Here is a 17,334-nt window from a genome sequence, read left to right on the forward strand (position 1 = left end):
TTTTTTTTTTTTTTTTTTTTTTTTTGAGACCGAGTATCACTCTGTCACCCAGGCTGGAGTACAGTGGCGCGATCTTAGCTCCTGAAACCTCCACCTTCCAGGTTCCAGTGATTCTCGATTCTCCTGCCTCAGCCTCCCGAGTAGCTGGGATCACAGGCACTCGCCATCACGCCCAGCTAATTATTGTATTTTTAGTAGAGACAGAGTTTCACCATATTGGTCAGGCTGGTCTCAAACTCTGACATCAGGTGATCCACCCCCTTGGCCTCCCAAAGTGCTGGGATTACAAGCGTGAGCTACCGTATGAGAAGACTGTATGGTCTTCTCTTGACCGTGAGTCCTCTCAGTCTGGGCAGATCAGGGAAAGGCAGCCTGCTCAGCCACTCAGTGCTGTGTGACCTGGGGCAGGCACCTGCTCCTCTCTGGACCTCACTTTTGTCTTCAGCTACGTGAATCATCGCTGGTCCAGATGACTAATGAAGGTCAGGCCAACTCTCCTCCGAGGTTTTCAAAAACACATATGTAAATGAAATCAAACTGACTGCAGGCACCAGAACAACAAACATGAGGGTGACAACTGTCGTTAAAGCGCCCCAGTCCAGTTGGGGGAACAGACACAGATTATTAAAATGCAGCATGGGGGCCAGGAGTGGTGGCTCACACTTGTATTCCCAGCACTTTGGGAGGCCGAGACGGGCAGATCACGAGGTCAGGAGATCGAGACCATCCTGGCTAACATGGGCCTGTAGTCCCAGCTACTCGGGAGGCTGAGGCAGGAGAATGGCGTGAACCTGGGAGGCGGAGTTTGCAGTGAGCTGAGATCGCGCCACTGCACTCCAGCCTGGGCGACAGAGCGAGACTCTGTCTCAAAAATAATAATAATTTCAAAAAAGCAGCATGGGAAGTCCTGATGTAAGCCTCAGACACCATCTAGTGATCTACTGATACTGACCATGTGCCAAGCCCTTTGCCCCATTTTTTCATTTCGTCTTCATAAGAACCCTTTGCAGTAACTACCATTAGTATACCCATTCTTCTGAAGAGTAAACTGAGGCTCAGATAGGTGAAGAGGCTCGCTGAGCTCACACAACAGGTCAGATGCAGCATGCCTGCCCTCTGGAGATGTCTGGGGAGGTGAAGACCAGCCATTCCTTGAGGGCGGCACCCACCCTCCCCTGGAGTAGGAGGAGTGGGGTGTGGAATTCCTGGGGAGCCAGGACTCGAGCTTTTATTTCTGGCTTTGCGCTGACTCAGACCATGACCTTGGGTGAATCACTCACCAACTCTGCTAAGCTTAAAAACAACTCCCCCAATAAAAATGTCCCAGCCCCAAGTCCCCATCACAGGGGAGCAGATGGGAGGAATGGGTACAGTTGCTTAAAAATAGAAAGGACGGGGAACACAAGGATGACACTGGAAGGGCTTCCCGAACATTGGGGGCTTGTGCATGGTGGGCCCTGGGAGGGTGAGAAAACAAACTCAGGACCCCAGGGCAGGAGCTGACACTTCCCTTGCTCCTCCCCCTCCCCCAGCCTCCCAGATGCTCCTTAAAATACATCCGTGCTTGAGCTGCTCTTGCAGCCTGAGGTGACCTGATTAAACCTGGTTCCTTCCCCCACACAGCCTGTGTGCCTGCGTCTGTGCATGGGGGCTGCCCCAGCCAATACTTGAGCTTAATTATTTAAGAGACCCTGTAGTCCTCCTCATCACATGCCCAGGCTGCCCTGGGGAACTGCTGTGGTTAAGGTCTTTGGGCTTCTTTGACTTGGGTGGTGGTGGGGAAACCAGGACAGCAGTGGGAGAACCAAGTTCGCACCCCAGTCCCACCTGTGCTTGGCTGTGCGACCCTAGCAAGTCACTTTCCCATTTTGAGACCCCCTAGAGAGAAGAATAGACTGGCCAAAGTCATACATGCAGCGTCTGAACTTGAACTCAAATCAGTGTGACCCTAAAGCTTTCTGGTGTGCCATGCCAGGCCCCCAGCCCAGGAGTGTCATTTTGCTGGCTGTGGGGCAGAAGAGCTCCTTACTACTTTTAGCCTCCCAATTTGCTGCTCAGCATGGACAAAGGTCTGAATCGCCCCAAGCCCCATTCCTACAAGGCTCTGGGTCCCAACTGCCCCAGTTGTGACTGTGGACAAGACCGGCTCAGCCAGGTCCTGAGCACCCTCTGCTGGGCGCCACCCTGGGGGGCACTACTCCAGACTGGCTGGCAGGTGTCCCCTCCCCACCAGCCATCCAAGAGTGTCCCCAGGTCCCCCTCAGGGAATCCCTCTGCGCATCCACGAACATTGCCTAGCCATGTCTCTCCAAGCCTGGGAGAGCCATCTGCGGCCAAAACTATCCTCTGGCCTTTCCCAGGCCACCAGGCAGGCAGTTCCTGTCTATACCTGTCTTTTTTTTTTTTTTTTTTTCTGGAGGGAGTGAGGATGGGTCAACATGGGCAGACACGGAAAACAGACATTTTTGGAGAATACTTCAAGGAAATGGGGGGGCGGGGCAAAACTGGGAGGAGGAAACATTCAGAATTTGGAGGGCCCAGAGGACTCTGGGATGGAGTGAGATTTGGGAAACCAGTTCCGCATCTCCCAGAAAGCTGGAGACCCCCTCTCCCAGGGAGAGGCCCCTGCCGGGTCACAGCCAGGCGGCATGATGCCAGGCTCTCAGAGAGGTTGCCCACCCCCCGCCGGGCACACTTCCTCCTCCCCTCCCCCAGCCCCAGTGGATGCAGCAGTTCACACTCTGTATTTATTATTGTTCTCACTCTGTGTCCCCCTACCCTCTCCCTGGGAAGAGCCTGCAGGCTGGCAGCTTGGCAGGAACCTGCTGTCTCCTTGTGGGTGCCAGTGTCACCCCTTATCTCCACCTGGACTCCTTGTGCCAGGGTCAGGCCATTCAGGGGCTTGGCACCAGCCAAGGCCACCCTAAGTCCCTGTATCCCATGACAGGGGTGGCCTAGCAGGCCCTGGCTTATCACCCCTGCCCTCTGGAGGCTGTGCCCTAGCAAGGGTGGAGGTCAGAGCAGACCAGCAGGCAGGCAAGAAGCAAGGGCTCGGGGTGGGGTGGTACCCGGGGGGGAAGAGAATAACCACACAGAGCCACCTCTCCAAGCTAACTAACACAATTATCCCCATCACACTGGGGAATAAATAGAGTCAGGATAAGACAACTGCTCCAGGTCCAACTGTCTGCCTGTCCCAGCCCATCCCTTCCCAGCCCCAGCCCCACATTCCAGGGGAAAGACCAGCGAGGGTCCCTGCTGCATTCTGCTTTCAGCATCTGGAAGCGGCGCTGGGATTTCTCCGGTCAAGGCGGTCCTCTCTCCTGCTGCTTCCCAGACAGGAGGCTGCGGCTTGGCAGGTATCTGCTGCTCTCTGCCTCCTGAGCCAGACGCAGGTCCCAGACACAGACACAGACACAGACACAGACATGCTCCCACGGGAGCCACACAGCCTCACCTCATTTGGGGGTCACGGGGAGAGAAGGAGGGAGGGAGAGACAGGTGGGATCCTCTATACCCCCAACACACTATCTGTAAGCTGAACTGGGCTGATTCAGCCCCCACCTTCACATTGTACCTCTCTCCTTCGGCCTGGCCAAAGCCACAGTTTCCAGCACAGTGTCCTCAGGCCCCATCTAGCCCCTCACCTCTCCTGGGCAGCTGGGGTCCAGGCACTGCCTCCTGCGGCGTCCGCGCTCTGCTTCTCTCTGGCTCGTGGAGCTGGCGGGCAGGGGATGGGTCTGGAAGATGTGCGTGAGTGTGTGTGTGTGTGTGTGCTCGCGCGGGCGGTACCTTGGCCCCTCACTCACTCACACGCCTTCCAGCTGACGTCAGGGAGAGCAGGAGGGAGGGATGAGAATTTGTACTCCCTGCTTAAAGGGACACCAGGCTCTGTCGCTCATGGCCCAGACATCACCTCCTGAGTCAGGCACTGCCAGGTGAGAGGTTCAGCTGCGTCTCTCAGGGGCCCTAAAGCTTCTTTTTTTGGAAAGTGGCTTTTATGGCTGGGCCACGGTATAATTTGCCCTGCCCAGTGAAGGCAGCTGCTGAGGAATGCTGGGGAGGAAGAACCTGAGACAGCACCACGATCCTGGTAATTAGAGAGCAAGTGGGGTGCTGAGTTTGAGTGTGAGTGTGTGAGTGCACACTGGGGGCCCCTCGGGGTGGGTGGGCATGAGTAGGGGTAAGACTGGGAGAATGGAGGTCAGAGCCAAGAGGAGCCCCCCAGAGGGGTCAAGACAAGCCAGGTTCCCAGGGACGCCCAGACGCTCATCTCCCCTTCGGACGCTCAGTGGTCCTGCCCTCTGCTAGTACAGACACTGACATGGCTCATCTCTGTCTACCCCTTGTAATATTTCCACGGAGTTGAATTGAGGAGGACCCCAAGGAAGTGATCAGATTGAAGGTGCACAGGTGCATACCCCACAGCCTGGGAGGCTCTGAGTAGAGAAGAAAAGAGGGCTGATTGAATCCAGGTGCCCAGCCTGTTCTACACCACACGCCCTGGCTTTGAAGTGCTCTGCACTGTCAAGCTGTGTGACCTTGGGCCAGGCCCTGAGGGCCTTTGGAGATTGAGTGTGTAATGTTCCTAAACCCAGGGCCGGCTGGAGGAGGCCTCCACAAAGGGGCTTCTCTTCCTTCTTCCTGTTCCTTCTCAGCCTCAGCTTGGAAAGAAGGAAGCCTTTTCCTGGTGTCTCCTGGTACTACTGAGGCAGGCTGGCATTTTCAAAAGGAGTCTTTTTAAAATAAAAAGGAGGTGGGAGTTAAAAGGGAAACCACAGAGAAAAATACAAGCAACTATTACAAATAGCTAAGACGCCACAAGGGCTTGCTCTGTGTCAGGCAGCAAGCTTTGCCGTCATTGAAACCTCACCACGATTTAATAATTTATTTTTGTCATCCCTACTTTACCGATGAGGAATTAGGGGTTCAGGGAGGAGGAGGGACCTGACTTGCCTATATTCTTCCAACGGGCTAGAGGGGCGCCGGAACCCAGGACCACCCAATGTCACCACACGCCCCTGCCCTTCCAGAACCTCTCAGGACAATCAGGTTCAGACAGTCTGGGTTTCTGGTTCTACAAGAGAGACTGTTGAGAAATGCTACCTGTGGTTACCTAGGGAGGGTCTGATTTTTTTTTTTTTTTTTTTTTTTGAGACGGAGTCTTGCTCTGTAGCCCGGGCTGGAGTGCAGTGGCCGGATCTCAGCTCACTGCAAGCTCCGCCTCCCGGGTTTGCGCCATTCTCCTGCCTCAGCCTCCGGAGTAGCTCGGACTACAGGCGCCCGCCACCTCGCCCGGCTAGTTTTTTGTATTTTTAGTANTTTTGAGACGGAGTCTCACTCTGTCGCCCAGGCTGGAGTGCAGTGGCCGGATCTTGGCTCACTGCAAGCTCTGCCCCCCGGGTTTACGCCATTCTCCTGCCTTAGCCTCCCAAGTAGCTGGGACTACAGGCGCCTGCCACCTCGCCCGGCTAGTTTTTTTGTCTTTTTTTAGTAGAGACGGGGTTTCACCGGATTAGCCAGGATGGTCTCGATCTCCTGACCTCGTGATCCGCCCGTCTCAGCCTCCCAAAGTGCTGGGATTACAGGCTGGAGCCACCACGACCGGCCTTTTTTCTTTTTAAAAGAGAGTTTTGCTCTGTCGCCCAGACTCGGGGGCAGTGGCTTGATCTCAGCTCACTGCAACCTCCGCTTCCCGGGCTCAAGCGATTCTCCTGCCTCAGCCTCCTGAGTAGCTGGGATTACAGGCACACGCCACCACACTCGGCTAATTTTTTTGTATTTTTAGTAGAGACAGGGTTTCACCATGTTGGCCAGAATGTCTCGATCTCTTGACCTCATGATCCACCCACCTCAGCCTCCCAAAGTGCTGGGATTACAGACGTGAGCCACCACACCTGGCCAGGGTTCTGATTTTATTTCACACCCCCATCTGAGAACTGTACCCAGAGGAGCCTCCCTTCCTCTTTAAATTCTCCCTTTCCTCCTTTTTATTTATTTATTTTTTTCTCTTTTGAAACAGGTCTTGCTTTGTTACCCAGGCTGGAAGGCAGTGGTGCAATCATAGCTCACTGCAGCTTTCGACTCCTGGGCTCAAATGATCCTCTCGCCTCAGCCTCATGAGTACCTGAGACTACATGGGTGCACCACCATACCTGGCTAATTTTTCAAAAAATTTTTATAGAGATGGGGTCTCACTATGTTGCCCAGGCTAGTCTCAAACTGCTGGCCTCAAGCAATCCTCCTGCCTTGGCCTCCCAAAGTGCTGGGATAACATCTTCTCTTCTTTCTTCTTTGCCTTCCTCTCCTCCAGCAATAATATCTTTCAAAGGGCCCTCACAGGTAACCCCTTGTCTTCTTCTCCCTCTCCTTCTCCCTCTCCTTCTCCTTCTCACTCTGTCACCCAGGCTGGAGTGCAGTGGTCTAATCTCAGCTCACTGCAACCTCCGCCTCCTGGGTTCAAGCAATTCCCCTGCTTCAGCCTCCTGAGTAGCTGGGATTACAGGCACCTGCTATCATGTCCAGCTAATTTTTTGTTTTGTTTGTTTGTTTGTTTTTGAGATGGAGTCTCACTCTGTCACCCAGGCTTGAGTGCAGTGGCTCGTTCTCAGCTCACTGCAAGCTCCGCCTCCGGAGTTCACGCCATTCTCTGCCTCAGCCTCCTGAGTAGCTGGGACTACAGGTGCCCGCCACCACGCCCTGCTAATTTTTTTTTCTTTTTCTTTTTAGTAGAGACGGGGTTTCACCGTGTTAGCCAGGATGATCTCGATCTCCTGACCTTGTGATCCGCCCGCCTCAGCCTCCCAAAGTGCCGGGATTACAGGCTTGAGCCACTGCGCCCGGCCTTTTCTTTTTTTTTTTTTTAATGAGACAGAGTTTCGCTCTTGTTACCCAGGCTGGAGTGCAATGGTGTGGTCTCAGCTCACTGCAACCTTCGCCTCCCGGGTTCAAGCTACTCCCCTGCCACAGCCTCCTGAGTAGCTGGGACTACAGGTGTGTGCCACCACACCTGGCTAATTTTTGTATTTTTAATAGAGACGAGGTTTTGCCATGTGGGCCAGGCTGGTCTTGTACTCCTGACCTCAGGTGATCCACCTGCCTCGGCCTCTCAAAGTGCTGGAATTATAGGCATTAGCCACTGCGCCCAGCCCCTCGCCTGTTTCTTCTGACAGCTCTGTCGGGTTCAGTGGGATGAGGAAACAGCTCAGAGAGCTCATGGGGCTCCACTGAGTCGCGCGGCTCAGAAGTGGAGGAGTGATGGAGCAGAAGCCCCAGGCCGGATCTCCGGACCCATGTTTTTCTTTTTTTTTTTTAGATGGAGTCTCGCTCTGTTGCCCAGGCTGGAGTGCAGTGGTGCGATCTCGGCTTGCCCCCTGGTTCAAGCAATTCCCCTGCTTCAGCCTCCTGAGTAGCTGAGATCATGCCACCACATCTGGCTACTTTTTTTGTATTTTTAGTAGAGATGGGGTTTCACCATGTTGGCCAGACTGGTCTGGAACTCCTGACCTCAGGCAATCCACTCACCTCGGCCTCCCAAAGTGCTGGGATTACAGGCATGAGCCACCGCACACAGCGGAGCCATGTTTTTCAAACGCACCAACCTGCTCTCGGCCTAATGTTTGTATTTTTTTTTTTTTTTTTTTTTTTTTTTTTTTTTTTGAGACGGAGTCTCACTGTGTCTCCCAGGCTGGAGTGCAGTGGCGCGATCTCGGCTCACTGCAAGCTCCGCCCCCCGGGTTCACGCCATTCTCCCGCCTCAGCCTCCCAAGTAGCTGGGACTACAGGCGCCCGCTACCGCGCTCGGCTAGTTTTTTGTATTTTTAGTAGAGACGGGGTTTCACCATGTTAGCCAGGATAGTCTCGATCTCCTGACCTTGTGATCCACCCGCCTCGGCCTCCCAAAGTGCTGGGATTACAGGCTTGAGCCACCGCGCCCGGCCAATGTTTGTATTTTTAATAGAGATGGGGTTTCACTGTGTTAGCCAGGATGGTCTCTATCTCCTGACCTCGTGATCTGCCCGCCTCGGCCTCCCAAAGTGCTGGGATTACAGGCGTGAACCACCGCACCCGGCCTAATGTTTGCATTTTCAGTAGAGACGGGGTTTCACCATGTTGACCAGGCTGGTCTCGAACTCCTGACCTCAAGTGATCCGCCTGCCTTGTTCTCCCAAAGTGTTGGGATTACAGACATGAGCCACTGTGCCCCACCTAATTAATTTTTTTAAAAAGGCAATCAGCAAAATCCAGAATGTGGATAAGTGTGTAGTACAAAGCATCTTGGCTCTTCAACAAATAAATTACAAGGGAAAAAAGAGAGGGTATCTGTAGATGAAGAGGCTTCAGAAACAGTAAGTCAAAGGTAATGTTTAGAAATGTAGTTTTGGGTGATAAAATTATAAAGAAACCGGTGGGTGTGTGGTAGATCATGCCTATAATCCTAGCTCTTAGGCCAGGGCGGGCCTGGGTGCAGTGGCTCATGCCTGTGATCCCAGCACTTGGGAGGCTGAGGTGGGTAGGTCACCTGAGGTCAGGAGTTCAAGACCAACCTGGCCAACATGGTGAAACCCTGTCTCTACTAAAAATATAAAATTAGCTGGGCGTGGTGGCAGGCAGCTATAATCCCAGCACTCGGGAGGCTGAGGCAGGAGAATCACTTGACCCTGGGAGGTGGAGGTGGTAGTGAGCTGAGATCATGCCACTGTACTCCAGCCTGGCAACAGAGCGAGACTCCGTCTCAAAAAAAAAAAAAAAAAAATAGAGGCCTAGGCAGAAGGATTGCCTGAGCTCAGAAGTTTGAGAACAGCCTGGGCAATGTATCACGATACCATCTCTACAGTAAATTTAAAAAATTAGCTGGTCATGGTGGCATACACCTGTAGTCCCAGTTACTCGGGAGGCTGAGGCAGGAGGATAGCTTGAGCCCAGGAGTTCAAGGTTGCAGTAAGCTGTGATTGTGTCACTGCACTCCAGCCTGGGTGATGGGAGTGAGACTGTATCTCAAAAAAAAAAAAAAAAAAAAAACCAGTCAGGATATTGAGTTTTTTGGGGAGATGGGTGTTGTAATTGGGAAGGAATATAATTATGAGGGGTTTCTGGGGTGTCTGGCAAGACTCAATTTCCTGACATAGGTGGAGATTTTATGGTTGTTCACTTTATAATAATTGATTAGGTTATACTTTCCTTTATGGCCTTTACTTGTTTTATAGGACCTCTGGCCCAGGCTTGGCCAACCAAAACTGGTGTCAGGACTTAAGCTGGAATGTGGATGCCCAGGCTGGCCCTTCTCCCAGGGGCCTCCAACTTGTTTGAGTGATGGGTTATGAGCTGATTGGCCAGCAGAGGGGGAGTGGATGGGCGGACTTTTCTGCACTCCAGGTGACCACAGGACCCAGTTTGTCAGGACCTAGAGAGAAGACATCAAGAGGGAAGAGTCTCTGGAGGTTGGAAGGCCCTTGGTTGCATATGAGCTTGGGGTGGTGCAGGAACAGAAAGGAGGTAGTGTCAGGGGACAGGGTGAGGGAAGGGAATGATGGACATGAGGCAGGGCCCTGGAGGCCAGCTCTGAGGAGGCTGAGGCCCGGCTGCTGTGGCCAAGGCCCTGACCCCTCCCTTCATGTCCAGTCTCCTTTCTCTTAGCCCCTCCGATGGGCTGTTGAACATGTGCCTAGGGCTGCCAGGCAGCCAGAGAGCAGTGAATGAAGGAGGCTGGGCCGAGCGTTGAAGCAGTGCTATGATTATTCCTGAGCCGGCGATGAGAGGGCACAGCTGTTCATTCAGGAAAAGAGCAGCCGCAGCCCCACCCACCCACCCACCAGCAGCTGAGTAACAAAGAAATCGTCTGCTTGAAACCAGGGGCTCCGCCGTGGAGGCTATTTTTGTGAAAAGCTGAGAATTCAAAAGCTCATCTCCTCGAAAGCCTTCCTTGCCTTGGAGAAGCTGAAGAGGTGGGTTAGAGCCAAATAGCCCCTGCGACTACTGATTCCACCCGAATTACAATTCTCACTCCTGTCACTGGCGGTCAGCCCACCTGTGGCGGCCAGGCCTGGACCTATGTGGCATCGAATCCACATCCCTTTGAGATACATACACCTCTAAGGTGTTGGTGCCATGTGACAAGATGATGAGATGCTCACGCAGAGCATCACAGCTGGTGATGGAGCTGGTATTAAAACACAGAGGTTTGGCTGTCTCTACTAAAAGCACAAAAATTAGCTGAGCATGGTGGCACATGCCTGTAGTCTTAGCCACTCAGGAGGCTGAGGCAGGAGGATTGCTTGAACCCGGGAGGCGGAGGTTGCAGCGAACCAAGATCGCGGCACTGCACTCCAGCCTGGCGACAGAGCAAGACTCCGTTTCAAACACACACACACACACACACACGTGCGCACACACACACACAGGTTCTGGCTTCATTACACTCCTATTATTTCTGCCATGCCACACTGTCTTCAAAATGTCTTTTCAATCCCCTGGATGCCATCTCCCCTACGGTGGGACTCATCTCCAGCCTGGACTCAGTAAATCAGAGTGGTCCTTCCTTCCCCTCTGCTTGTCTCCCAGTTGTCTCCTCCAATCCGACTACCACCCTTCTGCCAGGGAAGATCTTTTCCTGCAGATCTGACCACATCATTTGCACATTCATTCATACGTTCAGCAAATATTTATTGCCTGCCTACCATGTACCAGACGGCCAAGGCTCCGGGAAGACAGCGGTAGACAAAGCAGGTGAGCTCCTTGAGTTTATGGAGCTCGCATCTCATCTAGAGATGATACAGATGGTACAAAATCCACAGACAAATGTGGAATCTCAAGTTACAAAATAAAAATAAAAATAAAAAACAAGGGAGTTGGGCGTGGTGGCTCACGCCTGTAATCTCAGCACTTTGGGAGGCTGAGGAGGGTGGATCATGAGGTCAAGAGATCAAGACTATCCTGGCCTACATAGTGAAACCTTGTCTCTACTAAAAGTACAAAAATTAGCTGGGCGTGGCAGTGCGCACCTGTAGTCCCAGCTACTCAGGAGGCTGAGGCAGGAGAATCGCTTGAACCCAGGAGGCAGAGGCTGCAGCGAGCCAAGATCACACCACTGCACTCCAGCCTGGAGACAGAGTCAGACTCCATCTGAAAAAAAAAAAAAAAAAGGCAGGAAAGGGAACTCCCAGAGGCAAGAAAGAACTCTGCACATTCAAGCAACTTAAGATTGCAAATGTGGCTGGAACAGCAAGTAGGAGAAGGGCAGGAGCCACACTGTGTGGGATTTGGGGGACCTGGTAAGAGGCCTGCTCCTCATCTGAAATGAGAGGGGAAGGAATGACAGTGCAATCTCAGCTCACTGCAATCTCTGCCTCCTAAATTCAAGCTATTCTCCTGCCTCAGCCTCCTGAGCAGCTGGGATTACAGGCGCCTGCCACCACACCTGGCTAATTTTCGTATTTTTAGTAGAGACAGAGCTTCACCATATTAGCCAGGCTGGTTTGAAACTCCTGACCTAAAGTCATCTGCCAGCCTCAGCCTCCCAAAGTGCTGGGATTACGGGTTTGAGCCACTGCACCTGGCCCAGGATGTCTAGTGTTTAGGCCTTTTCTAGAATCTCCTTTCCCAGTGGCACTTCTGCCTGTATCTTGGCCTCCATGGAGGGACTTTTTTTTTTTTTTTTGAGATGGAGTCTCGCTCTGTCACCCAGGCTGGAGTGCAGTGGTGTGATCTTGGCTCACTACAAGCTCTGCCTCCTGGGTTCACGCCATTCTCCTGTCTCAGCCTCCCGAGTAGCTGGGACTACAGGCACCCGCCACCACGCCTGGCTAATTTTTGTATTTTTTAGTAGAGACGGGGTTTCACTGTGTTAGCCAGGATGGTCTTGATCTCCTGAGCTCGTAATCTGCTAGCCTTGGCCTCCCAAAGTGCTGGGATTACAGGCGTGTGAGGGACGTTTTAAAGTACCCAAATAAATAAGGCTGGGAGCGGTGGCTCATGCCTATAATCCCAGCACTTTGGGAGGCTGAGGCAAGTGGATAACCTGAGGTCAGGAGTTCAAGACCAGCCTGGCCAACATGGCAAAAACCTGTCTCTACTAAAAATGCAAAAATTAGCTGGGCATGGTGGCATGTGCCTATAGTCCCAGCTACTCAGGAGGCTGAGGCAGGAGAATCGCTTTAACCCAGGAGGCGGAGGTTGCAGTGAGCCGAGATTGTGCCACTGCACTCCAGCCTGGGTGACAGAGAGACACTCCACCTCAAAAAAAAAAAAAAAAAAAGTACCCAAATAAAAATCATTCCTGGGCCGGGCGCAGTGGCTCAAGCCTGTAATCCCAGCACTTTGGGAGGCCGAGGCGGGTGGATCACGAGGTCAGGAGATCGAGACCATCCTGGCTAACATGGTGAAACCCCATCTCTACTAAAAATACAAAAAACTAGCCGGGCGTGGTGGCGGGCGCCTGTAGTCCCAGCTACTCGGAGGCTGAGGCGGGAGAATGGCGTGAACCCGGGAGGCGGAGCTTGCAGTGAGCGGAGATCGCGCCACTGCACTCCAGCCTGGGCAACACAGCGAGACTCCGTCTCAAAAAAAAAAAAAAAAAAAAAAATCATTCCTGGCCAGGCACGGTGGCCAACACCTCTAATCCCAGCACTTTGGGAGGCCAAGGTGGGCGGATCACGAAGTCAGGAGATCAAGACCATCCTGGCCAACATGGTGAAACTCTGTTTCTACTAAAAATACAAAAATTAGCCAGGTGTAGAGGCACGTGCCCGTAATCCCAGCTACTCAGGAGGCTAAGGCAGGAGAATCGCTTGAACCAGGGAGTTGGAGGTTGCAGTGAGCCAAGATCATACCACACCACTCCAGCCTAGTGACAGAGCGAGACTCCATCTCAAAAAAAAGAAAAAAATCATTCCTGGGTCTATTCAGACAGACTGCCAAGGGCACCATTCAGTTCCTCAGAGCCTCCATTTTTTGAGAACCTATAAAGTCCTCTGAGGGTTCAGAATCAAGAAAATCCAAACCTAATTTGTACACCTGGCAAGTTTCTAAGTTGTAACTGAAAATGTTTTTCTCTTTGCTTTGGCTGCTGGGAAGCTCAGAGCCAATACTTTTTTTTTTTTTTTAATTGAGATGGAATCTTGCTCTGTCACCCAGGCTGAAGTGCAGTGACCCGATCTCAGCTCACTGCAAGCTCCACCTCCCGGATTCATGCCATTCTCCTGCCTCAACCTCCCCAGTAGCTGGGACTACCGGTGCCCACCACCACATCCGGCTAATTTTTTTGTATTTTTAGTAGAGATGGGGTTTCACTGTGTTAGCTAGGATGGTCTCCATCTCCTGACCTCGTGATCCGCCCACCTCGGCCTCCCAAAATGCTGGGATTACAGGCATGAGCCACTGTGCCCGGCCTAGACCCAGATTCTTTTACCACCAGCAGGTGTACAGGATCACATATATCTTTGGGCTAATCTTTTCATCATTCACTTACTCAATCATCCAACAAATATTTGTCTTGGACTTATTGTGTGTCTGGCACCTTTCTAGGTACTGAAGAAGTAACAGTGAACAAACGAGACCAAATATCTGTCTTCATGGACCTTACAGTCAAGTAGGGGAAGGGAAGCAATCAACTTAATAAAGGTTGGGCACAGTGGTTCATGCCTGTAATCCCAGCACTTCAGGAGGCCAAAGTGGGAAGACTGCTTGAGGCTAGGAGTTCAAGACCAGCCTGGGCAACAAAGTGAGCTCCCATCTCTGCAAAAAATGTTTAAAAATTAGTTGCAGGTAGGGCATACTGGCTCATGCCTGTAATCCCAGCACTTTGGGAGGCCAAGGTGGGTGGATCATTTGAGGGGAGGAATTTGAGACTAGCCTTGCCAACATAGTGAAACCTCGTCTCTACTAAAAATACAAAAAAATTGCTGGGTGTGGTGGTGTATGCCTGTAAACCCAGCTACTCAGATGACTGGGGCACAAGAATTGCTTGAACCTGGGAGACGGAGGTTGAAATTAGCGGAGATGATGCTGCTGCACTCCAGCCTGGGCGACAGGGCGAGACTCTGTCTCAAAAATAAATAATAAAAAATAGCTGGGCATGGTGACAAGTACCTATAGTTCCATCTACTGGGGAGGTTGAGACAGGAGGATTCCTTGAGTCCAGTAATTCAAGGCCACAGTGAGCTATGATCGTGCCACTGCACTCCTGCTGGGCAACAGAGCAAGACCTGTCGGAAAAAAAGCCTAACAAATAAAAATAGCTTAATAAATAAATAATGTCATGTTGGAAGACTAGGAATGTTAGCCTAGGCAATGCTAGTGAAAATTAAACAGGGAAGTACAGGGATGGTGGTGGGTGGTTAAAACAGGGGGTCAGGGCTAGGCTTGGTGGCTCATGCTTGTAATCCTGGCACTTTGGGAGGCTGAGGCAGAAGGATCACTTGAACTCAGGAGTTTAAGACCAGCCTGGGCAACATGAGACTTTGTCTCTGCAAAATAAATAAACAAAAATAAAACCAGGGGCCAGGGCAAGCCTCACCAAGGTGACATTACAGCAAGGATCTGGAGGAGGTAACTGGAAGGGTGTTCAGGGAGAGGAAACAGCACAGGCGGAGGACTTGAGTGGGGGTGTGTCTGGGGTGTCTGAAAAACAGCCTCCAGGCAGAGGAGTGGGGCATGAGGTTGGAGGAGTCCTGGGGCAGGGGGACCCCGAGGGCTGTGAAGGCTATCCTAAGGCCCGGGCTTTTTCCTCTAGGGAGATAGGGTGTTGCACAGTCTGCAGGGGAAGAGAGAAAATTCCTGACTGACACTGAAACAGCTATTCTCTGGCTTCTGTGTTGCCTGCAGATGGCAGGGTGCAAGGACAGGAGCCTGGAAACCTGTACCGGGGCTGCTGCGAAGGACCGGGGAGGATTGAGGGTGGCTGGGACCCAAAAATGGCAGCGGAGCTGATGGAGAAAGGTCGGATTCTGGATGCATTTTGGAGACAGCAGCAACAGGATTTGCTCAAGGGATTCACATGGAGTGTGAGAGACGAAGAGTGGAGAATGATTCTGAGGCTTGGACCTGAGCAATGAGGAGTGAAGTCATTTTCTAAGACAGGGAAGGCCGGGCGCGGTGGCTCAAGCCTGTAATCCCAGCACTTTGGGAGGCCGAGACGGGCGGATCACGAGGTCAGGAGATCGAGACCATCCTGGCGAACACAGTGAAACCCCGTCTCTACTAAAAAATACAAAAAAACTAGCCGGGCGAGGTGGCGGGCGCCTGTAGTCCCAGCTACTCCGGAGGCTGAGGCAGGAGAATGGCGTAAACCCGGGAGGCGGAGCTTGCAGTGAGCTGAGATCCGGCCACTGCACTCCAGCCTGGGCGACAGAGCCAGACTCCATCTCAAAAAAAAAAAAAAAAAAAAAAGACAGGGAAGAGGCTGGGTGCAGTGGGTCACGCCGATAATCCCAGCACTTTGGGAGGCTGAGGCAGGAGGATTGCTTGAGCTCAGGAGTTCAAGACCAGCTTGGGCAACACAGCAAGACCTCATTTCTAAAAACAAAAATACAAAAATTAGGCTGGGTGCAGTGGCTCATGCCTATAATCCCAGCACTTTGGGAAGTTGAGATGGGCGGATCATCTGAGGTCAGGGGTTCGAGACAAGCCTGAGCAACATCGCGAAACCCTGTCTCTACTAAAAAAATTAGCCGGGCGTGGTGGCACATGCCTGTAATCCCAGCTACTTGGGAGGCTGAGCCAGGAGAATCACTTGAACCCTTGAGGCGGAGGTTGCAGTGAGCCGAGATCACACTATTATACTCAAGGCTGGGCAACAAGAGTGAAACTCTGTCTCAAAAATAAATAAATAAATAACTAAATAATAAATAAAATTAAAAAATACAAAAATTAGCTGAGCATGGGAGCATGGTGGCGTGCGCCTGTAGTCTCAGCTACTGGAGAGGCTGAAGTGGGAGGATCACTTGAGCCTGGGAGGTACAGGCTGCAGTGAGCTGTGGTTTCAATACTATACTCCAGCCCGGGTGACAGACCTTGTTGCAAAAAAAAAAAAAAAAAAAAAAAAAAGAGGGAAGATGAATAGGAGCAGGTTTGTGGGGAGCGCCAGCCCGGAGTCCCATTGTGACCACGTTAAACTCGAGTGACCAGATGCAGCTGTGAAGTCCGTGCTCGGGGAGAGAGGCTAGGCTGGCAGGACGGGGTGGAGCCATGAACGGCAGGTGCTGAGTGTACCCAGAGCAGAAAGTGAGCCCAAGGCCTGCCAGCATTGTGAGGCCAAGAAAGGAGTCTGTGAAGTGGGTGGAGAATGTGGTTGGGCCACAGGGGGAAGGGTGTCTGAAGGAGGAGGGAGTGACCTCTGGGACAAAAACTGCCACTGAGGACAGAATTACCACTGATTTGGCAACACGGAGTCCATTAATGACCTTGAGGAAGCGTCTTCCCTGGAGCAACAGGGGCAGAACCCTGGCTGGAGCAGGTTGGAGAGAGGAGAAGAGAGGTTTGGATGGGACGCAGCAAACACAGTTTTACTAGTAAAGGGGGCAGAAAAATGGAGCATTCACTGGAGGAAAAGGGGGCCAAGAAAGGGGGTCAAGAGAAGCTTTTCTTTTTTTTAGATGTGAAAAAAAATCTTAATTGCTTTTTAAATTTTGTTGTATTCATTTTGAACAGGTAATATATTCCCATGATCCCACACAAAGAAGATTCCCGGCCGGGCACAACGGCTCGCACCTCTAATGCCAGCACTTTGGGAGGCTGAGGAGGGAAGATCACTTGAGCTCAGGAGTTCGAGACCAACGTGGGCAACATAGTGAGACCCCGTTTCTACAAAACTAAAAAATAAAAAAAATTAGCCGAGTGGGATGGTACATGCCTATAGTACACAGCTACAGGCACACAGGAAGCTAAGACTGGAGGATTGTTTGAGCCCAGGAGTTCGAGGCTGCAGTGAGCTATGATCGCACTGCTGCACTCCAGCCTGCATGACAGAGTGAGACCTTGTCTCTCTCTCTGTCTCTGTTTTGTGGTTTGTTTGTTTTGTTTTTTGAGACAGAGTTTCGCTCTTGTTGCCCAGGCTGGAGTGCAATGGCATGATCTCGGCTTGCTGCAACCTTTGCCTCCTGGGTTCAAACAATTCTCCTGCCTCAGCTTCCCAAGTAGCTGGGATTACAGGCGCCCGCCACCATGCCCAGCTTATTTTTTGTAATTTTAATAGAGATGGGGTTTCTCCATGTTGGCCAGGCTGGTCTCGAAGTCCTGACATCAGGTGATCCAGCCGCCTCAGCCTCCCAAAGTGCTGGGATTACAAGTGTGAGTCACTGTGCCAGGCCTAGACCTTGTCTCTTAAAAAAAAAAAAAAAA

At 51.9% G+C, this 17,334-nt stretch overlaps 1 protein-coding gene and 1 long non-coding RNA gene across 2 annotated transcripts in view; one reads left to right on the forward strand and one right to left on the reverse strand.

Annotated features, from left to right (window-relative positions):
* CSDC2 (cold shock domain containing C2) overlaps nucleotides 1-3,921 on the reverse strand; it is a 15,489-nt gene extending 11,568 nt beyond the window's left edge. The window contains exon 1 of the mRNA XM_025399567.1: nucleotides 3,648-3,921. The gene's annotated coding sequence lies outside the window, so the exon portion shown is untranslated. The remainder of the gene's footprint in view (nucleotides 1-3,647) is intronic.
* An 8-nt stretch (nucleotides 3,922-3,929) lies between these two features.
* On the forward strand, nucleotides 3,930-16,821 carry LOC112633147. Its single transcript, XR_003121495.1, has 2 exons — nucleotides 3,930-4,093; nucleotides 16,645-16,821. It is a non-coding gene; the product is annotated as an uncharacterized LOC112633147 (long non-coding RNA).
* Nucleotides 16,822-17,334: the final 513 nt, after the last annotated feature.

The sequence above is a fragment of the Theropithecus gelada genome, chromosome 10 (genome assembly GCF_003255815.1).
Source record: "Theropithecus gelada isolate Dixy chromosome 10, Tgel_1.0, whole genome shotgun sequence".
Classification (NCBI taxonomy): Eukaryota; Metazoa; Chordata; class Mammalia; order Primates; family Cercopithecidae; genus Theropithecus; species Theropithecus gelada.